This window comes from Notamacropus eugenii, chromosome 5 (assembly GCF_028372415.1).
Source record: "Notamacropus eugenii isolate mMacEug1 chromosome 5, mMacEug1.pri_v2, whole genome shotgun sequence".
NCBI classification, from domain to species: domain Eukaryota; kingdom Metazoa; phylum Chordata; class Mammalia; order Diprotodontia; family Macropodidae; genus Notamacropus; species Notamacropus eugenii.
In genome coordinates this window covers 107,841,064-107,857,452 of record NC_092876.1, presented here as the reverse complement: position 1 = coordinate 107,857,452, position 16,389 = coordinate 107,841,064, and the positions used below count along the sequence as shown (strand labels likewise).

The window sequence follows — 16,389 nt, the reverse complement described above, 5'->3', positions numbered from 1 at the left end:
CCTTCCTCTGCAGGGAAAAGCTCAATATTCTCTAATTTGATAAGTAGCTTTTCATAGTTGCTGTGGCCTGAAAAGTTCATTTCCCTGAACCTTCTATTGTCCCACCCCCAGTCACTTCAGAGATGAATCTTTAAACATTTAGCTTACCTCAGAGAGGAGGAATACAGTCTGGGGGATTTACACTTGTCTAGAGTAGCCTTCCACCTCCCAATGGGAAGTCTAAGGAGGATTTTGGTATTTGTATATTCAGCAATGCCCTCAAACATTTATTTATTCAGCTTCTAGGATGTGTAAGGCTCTATGCTAAGTACAGGGAATAAAAAAGACAGAAACATGTGTCAACCCTTTACAGTGAGTATCAAGAGCGCTGAATTTGGAATCTGATGTTTTGGGTTCAAATCCTTTCTTTGTACGTTCATGGGCAAGTCATTTCTTTAGTGGAGTAGGCCTCAATTTTCTCCCCTGTAAAATGACAGTGTTGGACTAGATGACTTCTAATGGTCCTTTCAACTCTAAATTTGTAATAATTCCTGTCCTCAAAGAGTGTACATCCTAATGAGGGATACAACATGGACACAGATTAGCCAATGGGAAGTCATTTCAAGAGAGATATTACAATGGGAAGAGGGAGAGGAAATCAGGGAAGACCTCTTGGAGAAGATGGCCCCTCATTTATTACCCTGGGAACAAGGTGTTCCATGTGAGTGACTTTTCCTAAATAATTGAAAGTTTCCCCTTTAAATACCAGGTATTTCTTTTAACCACTCTGGATTCCACAGTTAGCAAACATCCCACCATGTTTAAAGCACAGTGTCAGGTGGCTTGATTCTCATCTTCTATAGCGAAGTTGACTTTGGAGGTTCTTTTTGATCCTGAATAATTATAATAATAATTTATCACTAACATTTACATAGCACTTACTATGTGTCAGGCACAGTGCTAATCTCTTTACAAATATTTAACTGGATCCTCAAAATAGCCATGCAAGGTCAATAATATTATTATCCCCATTTACAGTTGAGGAAATTGAGGCAAACAGAGGGTAAATGATTTGCCCACAGTCACACAGTTAGCAAGTATCTAAGGTTAGATTGGAATTCAGGTCTTTCATTTCTCACTCCAGGCCCCTTCAGGACTAGCTATTATTCTGCCTAGGGCAAAAATTTTTTGGAACCTAAGAACCTGGCACGGTGTCTTTCACATAATAAATACTTGAATTGAACCAGGGAATGTCAGCATTTGGTGCTTCCATTACAAGTGCTTGGATTCGCAAGACTCAAAATATTGACCCATTTAAACTACATAGTAAAAGATACAGAAAGGATTAAAATAGAGTCAAGAGGCTACCTTCAACCAGTGGGCCACTTTCCCAGGGACCTGTAGAGTCTTTGGCTTATAATCTTGACAGCTCCCCTGCACACTCTCATGGTAGGTCTTCTCAACTCTGCCACTATCACTGTCCTATAGAGACTCTGAAGTCCCTACTCATCCTCTCTGAAGGGCTTGTTTCATCCCAGTTTAGCTCTCCTCCAGTAGATGGTGCTCATGGCCTCTTCTCCACATGGCCATCTAGAGATGGCTCTGGAGTGGCAATTGACCTCCATCACAACTCTTGGCATGAGTGTCTCTGTCTTTTTGAAACTTTCTGTTTTTATATTCTGGTGGTCTCACTTTCTCCTTATAGGGTGCTGTGGAAACAACTGCTCTCTTGGACTGATTGGAAATATCTCTTTCATTTGGATTTGGATCCATGAATCAGTACACAATTTGCCTCCTCTCCCCTCCAGCACTTGGGCAATGTGCTTGCAGGAGCATCTTCTCTGTAACTTTTGAAGAGACTCTCCTACTTTCTCACCATTGGCCTTTGTTTTCTATAGTCTGTGGAATTTGGTCTGAGTTATGCAAATTATCATGGACCCTTTCTTGAAGAATCTTCAAAAGGGAAGGGGAAAGGTCTGTAAGGAACACATTCCGCTGATCCCACTCTACTTCTTCTTTCTACTCAATGCTGATGGAATGTCTGGTAGCTTTCAGTTAACCAGAATACTGAACAGAACATTCTATCCTCAACCATTCTGAATAAGTCAGCATTTACTGTGCTTATCTCAGGGCCTTTTTATGTAGTAGGTATGGAATCAGAAAGTCAGGCTAACATGGTGAAAGAATATTTCATATCCCTTGAATAAAGTAAGTTCACTCTGTCCTTTTGGTGACCTCTCAAGGAACATAACATGCGCGAGTTGGCCATGCCTTAATGTTTTGGGAACTAGCCACTCCCGGAACACATAGATAATACTTGGAGGATCTGGCTAGTCCTCCCAGTATATGATTAATTAGCTTATATCTTGTGGCCCCCGTATGATGTGTCCTTGACGAACAAACACCTGCATTCCCATGGCCATGTGCCTGACCAGCTTAGAACAGTGTGTGGAGCCGTTGGCAAAAAGCCTTCTTTGTCTAGGTCCCTATAAACTCCCCTCGCTTAGTGCAAGATCTCGGAATCTCACCCATGGAGAGGATGCTCTGCCTGGGACCTCTTTGCTCCCAATTTGGACCCTGAACGCTGTATCCCGGGATTCCCCAGCTGATGTAATTCAGGTGTTGGTGCTCCTCGAATTGGTGATGTTTTTCTATTTCCTCTTATATCTATATTAATATTGCTATAATTATATTAGTATTAGGCTATATTAATTATTTCTGCTGTAGCTCTAAACTGTTCATGCATTTGCCTTTTCTGTAAATCAATAAAATATCCAGCTTCTTCTTCTCAAATGTGTCTTATTGTAGGTGCGAATCTGAACCATAAATTTCCTTAATCATACATAACTGGATGAATCCGAACCCCTTTTGAAATCACAATACACATGGCTCATATGGAAATATGTTTTGCATGACTTCACTTGCATAATTGATAATATATTGCTTGTCTACTCAAAGGGTGGGGGATGACATGGAGTGGGGGAGTGAATTTGGAACTCTAAATTTTAAGAAATGAATATTAAAAGACTTTAAAAATGTAATTGAGAAATATTTAACAAAATAAATCAAAAAATAAAAGTTAAAAAAAAGAAAACTATGCTAAAGGTACCATAATGTAGCTTTATAGACTTGAAGCTAGAAAGGACGTTGAGATTTTCTAGTTCAGTCCTTTCATTTTACAGATGACCTTGAAGTCCAGCAAAGTTATATAATTTACCCAGGGTCACATGAGTAATGAGCAGACGGCTAGGATTCAAACTCAGGTTCTAGAATTCCAAATCCTGCATTCTTTCACCTGTAGCATGTTACTTCCCCTAACTATTCTTATATAAAATGTGGATTATATTACTATGCAATCTAAAAGTATCATGGTAAAGATCAAGGGAAAAATGGATGGAAGGCACATTGTAAAACTGAAGTGCCATCTAAATGTGCTCGTATAATATAATACATCCAAATACTTTGAAGGACATTGCTCCAACTGACAGTACTTTAAAATGATGTCATGAATGAATTATAAGCTCTGGAGTGCCTGCTTCTGGCCACACCTCGGGGTAAAACTGCTGATGAGACCTGTCTGGGAAAAGCTAGGGCAAAGGGCTCTCCAGTTAGCAAGCAGGCAAAGGCAGCAGGTGGAAGGCTCTTGTCTGGAGAGGGACCAGAAGGATGGGATTGGCTGAGCAGAATTACAAGTTTGGTTACCAGGGATACAGGTTGCTAAAGCAGAAGATACGGAGGCAAAGGTAGAGTTGCAAGGGAAAGTATGAGTTGATACCAGACCATCAGAGTTCCTCAAGGACAGAAAATGGGATATGGTTTCAGTTAGACAGAAGGTCATAGAATCATAGATTTTGTGTTGTATGGGATGTTAGAGACCATTTTGTCCAATCCACTCTTTTTTCAGATAAGGAAACTAAAGTCAAAAAATAAAAAGTTGACTAACGAAAAGTCACAGAGTCAGAATTTAAACTAAATTTGACTCCAGCTCCAGAAGTCTTTCCATTGGTCAATAATTTTTTATTAAGGCCATTAGGTAGCATAGTGGATTGAGTGCTGAACTTGGAGTTAAGGAGACCTGAATTCAAATCTAGCTTCAGACATTTGTTAGCAGTGTGACCCTCATTTAACCTCTATCCACCTCAGTTTCCTCAACTGCAAAATGAAGATATTATTATTGCCTACCATTCAGAGTTGTTATAAGGATCAGATGAAATAATATTTGTAAAATGCTTTGTAAAAGCATTTGCGTCACACATAATAGGAACATAATATTCCCTTCCATTCCCCTTTATGCCAGGGCTCAGTAGATCAGTCCCATTGAAAAACCAGTTTTCCATAAATTAAACCTCAAATGAACTTCTAATTCCCAGTCCCTGTTAGCCTCAGAATAAATAGGCATCATGGCAGGAGACAGTGGTATTGTAGAGCATGAAATCCTGTGGTAACATTGTTTAGTCAGTTATCCAAATCACACAGTCGCTATGAAGCTGTCCCCTACAACAATATTTCATCTAACCACTGTGCTTTCTCAGAACTAGTTTAAAATATTAAGGATAGAATTGTTGTTAAACGCTTATGTTCCATTTAGGGCTTTTGTTCCTGGGTACTGATGCCTACCAGAAGTTTTTAGCTCTAGCAAGTTAGTAAGGTTTCTTCCGTTCAAGTGTGACTGGCACAGCTACTATGCAGTAGTTAAATACAATAGGTTTTTGGGGAAAAAAAGTAGATTCACTTTCAAGGAAATCCCTGTGATACCTAAAAGCCTGTTGGCTCACCCTCATAGATGGCTTCCAAAACTACCTGGCAAATAGAGATGAAGAACTTGGCAGTCAAATGTCCTTGGATCCCAGCAGGTCTTTTCAAGGATTGGCCATTTCTCTAATAATTAACAAGAGTGCTCCCTCTGACTCAAAAGTGACAAAGAGAAAATTTTCAATTCACATTGCTACTTTGCAAAAGATCTTACAGCCCCTGAGGCTTACCCTCCCAGGGACCTCATATATTGGTGTCTCCTTAGGCTTTTATTTTTACTTTGGTCCTACGACAAGGAAATTAAGCATATCATGAGGTTCTACCTCCACCAATTTCTCCCTTCCCAACTATAACAGCAAGGACTCCAACATACATAGGAGGACCTGCTGTAGAGGTTCTTAGATCCGCTTTTCTAAAAGGAAAGCAACTTTTGAGGGGTCAACAATCACTTTAATCAAGTACGTACATCATTCACTTAGTTCAGGGGAAAAAGTCAGCACTCTGAACTTCAGAGAAAATATAGGGGAACAAACATCAACAGACAGGGACTCCAACTGTGTGACTGTAAGCAATACATACATCACAGATCAATAGACAGATCCAACTGTCTGACCATACAGTACATAGTTACCAGAGAGAGAGGTACCAACATATGGGTTTTCAAAGCTGGGGGGCTCCTTAAGGCTGCCCAGAGTCTTGCCTGGCCAAACAAGCACCTCCAATGAGTAAGCCTCAAAACAAAACCTCACCTCAGAGTATACATACACTTTTCAGAGAGAGACAGCAATAACCCTTGAAAACCAGTGGCTCATTAGAAATTAACAAAAGGTGTGAGCTTTCCAACATCAACAAAAAAATCTCCTCAAATCAAGTTTCCCTTAATAGGCAGGCCCATTAATGAGTGGGGAAGATCTTTAACTCTCATTAGCTTTATATCATCCTGAAATGTAATATATTACTAGTTAAAAAAAGTTTGGCTCTGGAAATATTCCAAAATTTGGGAATGCAGCAATAAACTTTTCTTAGCTGATTATAACATATATCACTTATTCTAGATTGGCATAGTACTTAAATCAATTAATCAACAAGAATTTATTTACTACTTACTGGATATTCAGGTAATGTGCTGAGCACTAGAGATACAAACAAAAAAGTGAGAGCATCCCTGCTCTTAAGGAGCTTTACATTCTATAAGGAAATATAACATGAAAAGGGGAGAGATAGCCACAGAGAGGAATCCCAAGGATTCCATAGGAGCTACAGGGCTCTTTCCAGTAGCAGTGGTAGGGTTGTTTTGATGATTCTTTTCAGAGCAACAACAAAAGATCAAAAAGGGTGAAGGGTGGAGAGATGGGTGAAGGAGCAACATTTTGGGGTTGGGCAGATGGCAAAAGCCTGTGCTGAGTTGGCTTGGGTGTCCTGGTTGATGACTGTATGGGATACAAAATATGGGCTGGAGCTGGATAGACAGTGGATGAGGTGAGTTTTCAACAAGGCACCAACTAGGACATCTCAGCCTCATGGCATGTGTCTGATTGGTCCTATTTCCCTCCCTTTTCCATCCTCCCACATAAGGGTTTGGGGGTGTCTGGAAGGACATTGTTCTGAAGGTCAATGGGTAGGTCCTAATATCTTGGAGGATGATTGACTGTTCAGTAAATATTAGGCAATGTTGACTTTGATAATGACATTCATGTTTGTAAAAGTACTTAGTACAGTATCTGGCACAATAAAAGCTAACTACATTATTATTGCTATTATCTTTTGTTGTAACACTTTTTAGCAAATGACAAATGATGAGGCAGCATGATATTGTGGAAAGAACTCTCTTATCTCTGCCACCATTAAATAGCCATATGGCCTTGGGCAATAAACTCTGTGTCTCAGTTACCACACCTATGTAATGAGGGGGCTGGACCAGAAGCTCTTTAAGGCCCCTTTCAGCCCTCTAGTTCTGTGTCTTGTTGGTGTCTGCACATTGAGTGAAGTCTGAGGAGCAATTCTGGTAAAGAGTGAGTGGAGGAAACAAAGATACAGTGTAAGGGCACTGGGCTTTTTCCATCGCTTCAGCTTTTCTCAGCAGGCCTGGATGAGTCACCCGGCATGTGGTCAGTTGGAAAGATGCTGTCTCATTGTGCCAATGGATGCTGAGCAACACTGAGTTCTAAAATGATTGAAGCTTCCAAGTCGTAGAAAAAAAATGTTTTCTGAGGAACAATGTGAACTTAGCTAGAGGATTCTGTGCAGGAGCAAAGCAGAGCCTGAAAGTAAAGATTCTGATCTAGGGGCTTCTTGGTCCCCTTTCTAGATACTAACTTGTATTCTTAACTTTGAGATGTCAGGAAGGCAATGTCTCCCATCACTTTAATAAAAATGATGCCTAGTATGTGCATTCACAAGGGGAGTGAATTGAGAGATTTTAGACCCAGGTAACTGACCTGTTTTTGTCCAGAATCCCACAAGTCTTGAGAACCTTGCCTCTGATTTTGAGTTTGAAATGGGCTTGTAGGTAGAAGAAGGAAGATGCCAGTGTAAGCCAAAGCAGCAGGAAGCCATTGCAAGCAACACACTGGAGAGATTCAATGGAGGGAAGATGGCAGAGGTTGTCACAGTTAATGGTTTCGTAGAATTTCCTAATGGGGCAGAGAAGATGATCCAAACCCAACTCATGTCCTGGGTGAAGTCCATGCTATTAACGGTGCTCAGGGAGGGAAAAGAGATGATGGCACACATACTCCTCTCTCTTACGGAAGTATAATGAGCTACCCACGTATACCCCCTTACAAACTTCCCCATTCCTCTTAAGGGCACCACCATCCTTTCAAAAATCCAGGTTTACAACCTCAGTGACATCCCTGCCTCCTTCATTTGACATTTCCAATCAGTTGCCATATCTTGTTATTTCTATCTCTGCAAACTTTCTCACATACATCCTCTTCTCTCCACTCACAAAGCTGCCATCCTAGTTCAGGCCCTAACCATGTCTTTCCTGAACTACTGCAATAATCTCCTAATTGGTTTCCTTGGCTTAAGCATCCTCCCACTTTAGTGCATTTCTTCACATAGCCAGCAAAGTGATTTTTCCTAAACTCTATGTCTGACTATATGACATAAGTAGGTGATGAACTAGAGTTACAAAATGGAGTTGGTGTGGTGTGGGAATTTAAGAGAACCAATCAGATTCTAACTCATGAACACTGATTCCATCTTGTGCAGCCACATATATTCCTCCATCTTGTTTTTTCTGTGAATTATCCATGGGAAACTAGATAGCTTCATCTATTATTTCACAAAATCAGGTGAATGCAATTAATCAGCATCTCTCTATTCTGAGAATAGAAAGACCCGGAAACCTGCATCCCCTTCCCAGTTCTACAGAAACTCACTCTTTCCCCCTCCCAACTTGGAAAGCCCCTAATCTTTCCTCCAATTAGAAATCAGATTAGCTAATTTGAAATCTGGTTTGCATCCTGGTTAATTGTTTTCTGATAATCAACTGATTTGATTAATTGTTTTTAACACATAGAAATCCATCTCACTTTGTATTCAGGGTCTTTGAAGTTGCTGAGGAGTCCACTGACCCATATATTATCCTGTCTTGTTTGGATTATTTCCTCAGTTATTATTAATTAACCATCACATAGATGGTGTAGTGTGTAGAATATGGGACTTGAAATCACGAAGACCTAAAATTCAAAGCCTGCTTAGAATCCCAGCCTCCTGACCTCAGTTTCTTCATCTATAAAATGGGGATAATAATAATGTATACGTTACAGGGTCTTTGTGGGGATCAAATGAGATAATGTACGTAAGATGCTTTGCTAGCCTGAAAGTGCTTGTGTAAATGCTTGTAGTTATTATGATTAGAATGATTATTTTTATTACTATTCCACACTCTCCCCCACAAATAGATGCCATGACTCCCTGTTACCTCTAGGATCATATATAAACTCTTCTCTTTGAGACTTTAAGTTCTTTACAACTTGGACCCTCCTTATCTCTGGTCTGGACTCCTTTCCATGAATTCTATAATCCAATCATATTGGCCTACTTTCTGTTTGTCACACAATGCTCCATCCTCTTCCTCTGTACCTCTACATGGGATATCCCCCATGCCCGAAATCCTCCTGCCTCCTGCAATTCCTGGTTTCTTCAGGATTCATCTCAAGGGTCACCTACTTCAGGAGACCTTTCCCAATCTCTCCTCAGCTGCAAATTACTTCTTCTCTGAGGTTACCTGATGTTAGATTTGTATATGTCTTGTATATTCCTCTCTATGTACATGTTGTTTTCTTCATTAGACTGGCTCCTTAGTTATAGGGACTACTTTACCTTGGCAAAAATGGCACAACGGATTGAACACTGGACCTAAAATCAGGACGATCTGAGTTTAGCTACGACGTCAGATAATTTCTTGTTGTGTGACCCTGGATAAGTCACTTAACCTCAGTCTCCTTAACTGTAAAATGAGGGTGATAAGAGCACCTACCTCCTAGAGTTGTGAGAATCAAATTAAATATTTTCATAAGTGCTTAGCAGTGTCTGGCATGTAGCAGGCACTTAATAAATGCTTTTATTTTGGCCTTTGCAGCCCAATATTTAGCATATTGTCAGTATGTTATAAATATTTAGTTGAGTGGTTAATTGATTGAATCCTTGCTTCCCTCTGAGCTTGAGAAGCAGTAGCCTTTTTCTAAATGTGCATATTCACTTCTAACTCACTTGTATGATAAAATTGCTGATCAACATGAATACAAACTGCTATATTTTTTCTTTTCTTTTCTTTTTTTTTTAATTTAACTTTTAACATTTATTTTCACACAATTTTGGGTTACAAATTTTCTCCCCTTTTAGCCCCTCCCCCCCCAAACTCAAGCTTTCTAATTGCCCCTGTGACCTATCTGCTCTCTCCTCTATCCTCCCTCCCTGCCCTTGTCTCCTTCTTCTCTTTTGTCCTGTAGGGCCAGATAGCTTTCTTGACCCCTTAACCTGTATTTCTTGTTACCCAGTGGTAAGAACATTACATTTGGTCCTAACACTTTGAGTTCCAACTTCTTTAGCTCCCTCCCTCTCCACCCCTTCCCCTTGGAAGACAGGCAATTCAATATAGGCCATATCTGTTTAGTTTTGCAAATGATTTCCATACTAGTTGTGTTGTATAGGACTAACTATATTTCCCTCCATCCTATCCTGTCCCCCTTTACTTCTATTTTCTTATGGTCCTTTCCCTCCCCATGAGTGTCGACCTCGTATTGCATTCTCCTCCCCATGCCCTCCCCTCCATCCTCCCCCCCACCCTGCTTGTGCCCCTGTCCCCCACTCTCCTGTATTATGAGATAGGTTTTCCTATCAAAATGAGTGTGCATTATATTCTTTCCTTTAGTGGAACGTGATGAGAGTAGACCTCATGTTTTTCTCTTGCCTCCCCTCTTTATCCCACCACTAATAAGTCTTTTGCTTGCCTCTTTTATGAGAGATAATTTGCCCCATATAACTTCTCCCTTTCTCCTCCCAATATTTCTCTCTCACTGCTTGATTTCATTTTTTTTTTTAAGATATGATCCCATCCTCTTCAATTCACTCTGTGTACTCTGTCTCTATGTATGTGTGCGTGTGTGTGTGTGTGTGTGTGTGTACTCCCACCCAGTACCCAGAAACTGAAATGTTTCAAGAGTTATAAATATTGTCTTTCCATGTAGGAATGTAAACAGTTCAACTTTAGTAAGTCCCTTATGACTTCTCTTTGCTGTTCATGGCTCTCTTCATTCTTGTGTTAGAAAGTCAAATTTTCTTTCCAGCTCTGGTCTTTTCATCAGGAAAATTTGAAAGTCCTCTATTTCATTGAAAGACCATTTTTTCTCCTGAAGTATTATACTCAGTTTTGCTGGGTAGGTGATTCTTGGCTTCAGTCCTAGTTCCTTTGACTTCTGGAATATCCTATTCCATTCCCTTCTATCCCTCAATGTAGAGGGTGCCAGATCTTGTGCTATCCTGATTGTATTTCCACAATACTTGAATTGTTTCTTTCTAGCTGCTTGCAATATTTTCTCTTTCACCTGGGAATTCTGGAATTTGGCCACAATGCTCCTAGGAGTTTCTCTTTTTGGATCTCTTTCATGCAGTGTTCTGCGGATTCCTTGAATATTTATTTTGCCTTCTGGTTCTAGAATCTTAGGGCAGTTTTCCTTGATAATTTCATGGAAGATGATGTCTAGGCTCTTCTTTTGATCATGGTTTTCAGGTAGTCCCAGAATTTTTACATTGTCTCTCCTGATTCTATTTTCCAGGTCAGTTGTTTTTCCAATAAGATATTTCACATTATCTTCCATTTTTCGAATCTGCGCGGTATGTTCTGAGATATCTGTCTTTCTCATAAAGTCCTTAGCGTCCATCCGTACCATTCCAGTTTTGAAAGATCTATTTTCTTCAGTGAGCTTTTGAATCTCCTTTTCCATTTGGTTAATTCTGCTTTTGAAAGCATTCTTCTCCTCATTGGCCCCTTGCACCTCCCTTGCGAGCTGAGTTAGGCTAGTTCTCAAGGTGCCAATTTCTTCAAGATTTTTTTGGTTCTCCTTTAGCAGGGAGCTGATCTGCTTTTCATGCTTCTCCCTCATCCCTCTCATTTCCCTTCCCAGTCTTTCCTCCACCTCTCTAACTTGATTTTCAAAATTCGTCTTGAGCTCTTCCATGGCCCGAGCCCATTGGGTGGGCTGGGACACAGAATCCTCGATTTCTGTGTATTTGCCTGATGGCAAGCATTGTTCCTCCCCATCAGAAAGGAAGGGAGGAAGTGTCTTTTCTCCCATAAAGTACCCTTCAATAGTTTTATTTCTTTTCCCTTTTCTGGGCATTCTCCCCAGCCAGTGGCTTGACCTCTGAATATTCTCCTCACACCCACCTCGCCTCCTGGTCCTCCCAGCCAGCATTTGGGGACTGAGATTCAAATGTTGCTTCCCGCCTTAGGGTTTTTGGCGGGGGCAGGGCTGCTATTCAGTGTTAAATTAAGTTCAGGTGCTGAGGTCAGGGGCAGGGCCACCTCTCTGGCTCAGTTCCTTCAGGGGGTTTATGCACAGACCTTCCACAATGGATCCAGGCTCCCACCCATTTGGGGAGCCCCTGTCTGCAGCCGCCTCTCAGCTTCTATCTCCTGGGGGGGCCTGAGCCATGGGGGCACCCCACTCCCCTCTCAACCCGCCAAAGTGACTCTCTCACCTACCCCTGTCAGTCACCTGTTGGTGGGGGGGCTTGTGCCGCCGCTAAAGATCCCGTCTCTGGAGCCTTCTCAGATCTGTGCCTCTCGGAGCCGCGGCCGCCGCCACCTCAGGTCTGGGCTGGGCTCCGCGTCTGCAGCGCAACGGACCTTTTGCGAGAAGTTTGCAGGTCCCTCTGTGGGTGGGGAGACCCGCGTGGCCGCTGGAGATCCCGTCCCCGTAGCCCTCTCGGATCTTTTCCTCTCGGTGTCGTGGCCGCGGCAGGGCTGCACTCTGCTCCCCATCCCGGTGCCCAGTCCACAGCGCGAAGGACCCCCCGCGAGAGGTTTGCAGGTCTCTCCAGAGCAGAAATCTCCCTCGCTCCAATATTCCGTGGTCTCTGGGTGCAGAATTCGCCCTGGCTTGGTCCCCTCTAGCCGTTCTGTGGTTTGTGGGTTCGGAGCTATGTGTATGTGTGTCTTTCTACTTCGCCATCTTGGCTCCGCCTCTGCTATGTTTTTTCTTAAGGCTCATGTATATTAGAGGAGGAGAAGGTAGTCTGTGTTTTAGAGACAAGATAATGGAGCAAGCAGGAAAGGCAGGGTTGAACCTGGATAGACATTCAACAGAAACCAGTTTATTAGATTGATCTGAGTGCTTCAGAAAAGGAAAAAGACCTCCCAACCCCAGGAAAACACTGCTGTTGGCAAAAGTGTGAGGGTTGAAAGGAAAGCCACAGCCCAGAAGGGAGTGAGTTGCTGGGGAAACTGCCCTTGCAAAGGAAGTGGGAAGGGAGCTCTTAGGAGTGCTCAGTGATTGATAGCCTGGCCAGCTTAGCTTGCCAGTAAACACAGTTGTGGTTGGAATAACAACAACAACAGCTCTTTGCAGTTGTTACTTTCATATAGTTTACCTTCTAATGCTATGACAAGAGGGCTGGATTTGAAGTCAGAGGACCTGAGTTCAAATCGCAGCTCTCTCTGCTCCTTTACTTTTTGTATTACCTTATATTTAACCTCTCTGGGCTTTAGTGTCCTCATCTTTAAATGAGGAGATCAGATTATTGGATGTCTAAGGTCACTTTTGGCACTAAATCGATAATCCTATGATCTCATTTGAAGCTTGTGACAACTTTATGTGCTGAGTGGTGTAGGTGTTCTCTTCCTTATTTTAATAGGATTAAAACACTGATTAAATGATTTGTCCTCAGTCACACATGTAAAAACCATGGGCTGTCCCAAAGAGGAGAGCTGTTGGGCAATAGTTCTCAATAATGGAGGTGGTGTGGGATTTAAATACAGTTGTGATAGATAAGATGCATTGTCCTCAGGTTAAGCCTACAGCACACATCAGCACTGATTTGGTCCCTTCTTGTATGTCCTCTGAGTCCTGGATCTGATGGGGATCCATACAAGACAAACAAAATGCAATGAGTGTGTTGTATGCCTAGTGTGAGTCAATATAATGTCACCCCTTGCATGGGAGCATAAGCTACCCATTCATTCTCGGGCTGTCTTACCAACTCTAACCTATTCTAGGTTCCCAGAGAAGGATTACCACATTTGGGTAGGTTTTATGTAAATGGAAGCACATCAGTGGAGACACTCTCAGCATTCTAGGTTAACTGTGTTGTGGGGGAAACAGTCCCTCTACCACCACTTCAGCTTTTGAGCTCTACTGATGCGTTTCCATTTACACAAAACCAACTACCCAAAATAATGATACTTTCAGATACTACATATAACCATTTACCTAACAATAAGACAAAATAAATAAAAGTAAGATCAAAGGTATAGAGTAAAACAAATGCAGAAATAATAAAATACATCATAATCCATATAAGCTCAGAGCTTAGTCTGCCACCAATATACTCAGTAACTGTGGAGGACAGAGTACACTTAGGGAGACTTGACAAGGATGTTCATGAGTAAAGAAAATCCATGTACTGAAGGTAACTCACAGTTCTGGAATGGTAAAACTTCATTGTCTTCTTTCTGTCTGAGGAACTGCAAATAAAATTTCCTTGATGAGCATAGCTTTTATGTGGTGATAGGATGAGTTGATTCATACTGTATTTTGACCAAAATCTCCTTGGACATGATGTATCATCCAAACTAGTAGTTGCTGAGTCACTTCTGGAATATCCTATATTCCCTGGGGAATACACAGACAAGTCTCCAATCTTATGAAAAGGACACACAGGTCATTTATTTTCTGCCTTTAAAATGTTCTTTAGGTAATGCTCAACTTGCTCCTCAACAGTAACTATTGTATCTATCACTTCCAGCTTCAGGCTTAGCTGATGAGAGTCCTAAAATCTGTCTTTTTACTTCTCTTATCTTTCTAGTTTCAGATTCTGGGTCCTCTCTGTGAACAACCCCCACTTTAGTTTAAGATTAGTAATCAAATTCCCATCTTCTGTCTATGATCAGCTAAATTATATTTATCTTCTATTTTTCATATATAAACCACTGAAGTACACTGTCCTCCATTCTCAAGTATTCAATAGCCTACCACATTCAAAGTAAGCAACACCTGTCTTAGAACTCTAAGTCAGGGGCGGAGCCAAGATGGCTGAGTAGAAACACACAAATATGCTAGCTCCGAACCCACAGCCCATGAAATATCTGGAGTAAAGAGCTGCCAATAAATTCGGGAGCAGGAGAAGCCACATAACAGTGGAGCAGATAAGATTTCTGTTCCAGAGAGCCTGAAAACCTCTTGCAAAAGGTTCTTTGCGCAGCAGACTGGAGCCAAGCACAGCCCTGCTGCGCCGCCCGGGGCAGAGAGGAACAGATCCGAGTCGGGAGCAGATCCAAGCAGGCTTCAGGGACAGAATCTCCAGCAGCCGTGAGGGTCCCTTCACCCACAGGTGACAAGGGTCGGTGGGAGGGGAGTGGAGAAGGGTCGGCTGGTCGAGAGGGGAGTGGGGAGCCCCCATGACTCAGGCCCCCTCGGGAGGCACCAGCGGAGGTGGGAGCAGACCAGGGCTCCCCAAGCAGGCAGGAGCCCGGATCCATTGTTGAAGGTCTCTGCATAAACCCCCTGAGGGAACTGAGCCCCGTGAGGCGGCCCTGCCCCCACTCGGGCAGCTGAACTTGATCTCACACTGAATAGCAGCCCTGCCCCCACCCAAAGCCCTGAGGCTGGGAAGCAGCATTTGAGTCTCAGACCCCAAGCGCTGGCTGTGAGGATCCGGAGGCGAGGTGGGTATGAGGAGAATATTCAGAGGTCAAGTCACTGGCTGGGAAAATGCCCAGAAAAGGGAAAAAAAGCAAGACTATAGAGGGTTACTTTCTTGGTGAGCAGGTTTCTCCTCCCCTCCTTTCTGATGAAGAAGAGCGGTGCTCACCTTCAGGGGAAGACACGGAAGTCAGTGCTTCTACATCCCAGCCCACTCAATGGGATCAGACCTGGGAAAAGCTCATAAAGAGCTCAAAAAATTTTCAAAATTATGTTAGCGAGGTGGAGGAAAAACTGGGAAGAGCAATAAAAGACTTGCAAGCAAAGTATGAACAACAGATCAGCACCCTGCTAAAGGAGACCCAAAAAAATGCTGAAGAAAATAACACCCTGAAAAATAGGCTAACTCAATTGGCAAAGGAGGTTCAAGAAGCCAATGAGGAGAAGAATGCTTTCAAAAGCAGAATTAGCCAAATGGAAAAGGAGATTCAAAAGCTCACTGAAGAAAATAGTTCTTTCAAAATTAGAATGGAACAGATGGAGGCTAATGACTTTATGAGAAACCAAGAAATCACAAAACAAAACCAAAAGAATGAAAAAATGGAAGATAATGTGAAATATCTCATTGGAAAAACAACTGACCTAGAAAATAGATCCAGGAGAGACAATTTAAAAATTATGGGCCTACCTGAAAGCCATGATCAAAAAAAGAGCCTAGACATCATCTTTCATGAAATTATCAAGGAAAACTGCCGTGATATTCTAGAACCAGAGGGCAAAATAAATATTGAAAGAATCCACCGATCACCACCTGAAAAAGATCCAAAAAGAGAAACTCCTAGGAATATTGTGGCCAAATTCCAGAATTCCCAGGTCAAGGAGAAAATATTGCAAGCAGTTAGAAAGAAACAATTCAAGAATTGTGGAAATACAATCAGGATAACACAAGATCTAGCAGCTTCTACATTAAGGGATCGAAGGGCATGGAATAGGATATTCCAGAAGTCAAAGGAACTAGGACTAAAACCAAGAATCACCTACCCAGCAAAACTGAATATAATACTTCAGGGGAAAAATTGGTCTTTCAATGAAATAGAGGACTTTCAAGCATTCTTGATGAAAAGACCAGAGCTAAAAAGAAAATTTGACTTTCAAACACAAGAATGAAGAGAAGCATGAAAAGGTAAACAGCAAAGAGAAGTCATAAGGGACTTACTAAAGTTGAACTGTTTACATCCCTACATGGAAAGACAATATTAGTAACTCTTGAAACTATTCAGTATCT

At 41.9% G+C, this 16,389-nt stretch overlaps 1 protein-coding gene across 1 annotated transcript in view; it reads left to right on the top strand.

Annotated features, from left to right (window-relative positions):
• CYSLTR2 (cysteinyl leukotriene receptor 2) overlaps nucleotides 1-16,389 on the top strand; it is a 202,454-nt gene that overhangs the window by 102,845 nt on the left and 83,220 nt on the right. Inside the window, 1 exon segment of the mRNA XM_072610559.1 lies at nucleotides 1,685-2,619. The gene's annotated coding sequence lies outside the window, so the exon portion shown is untranslated.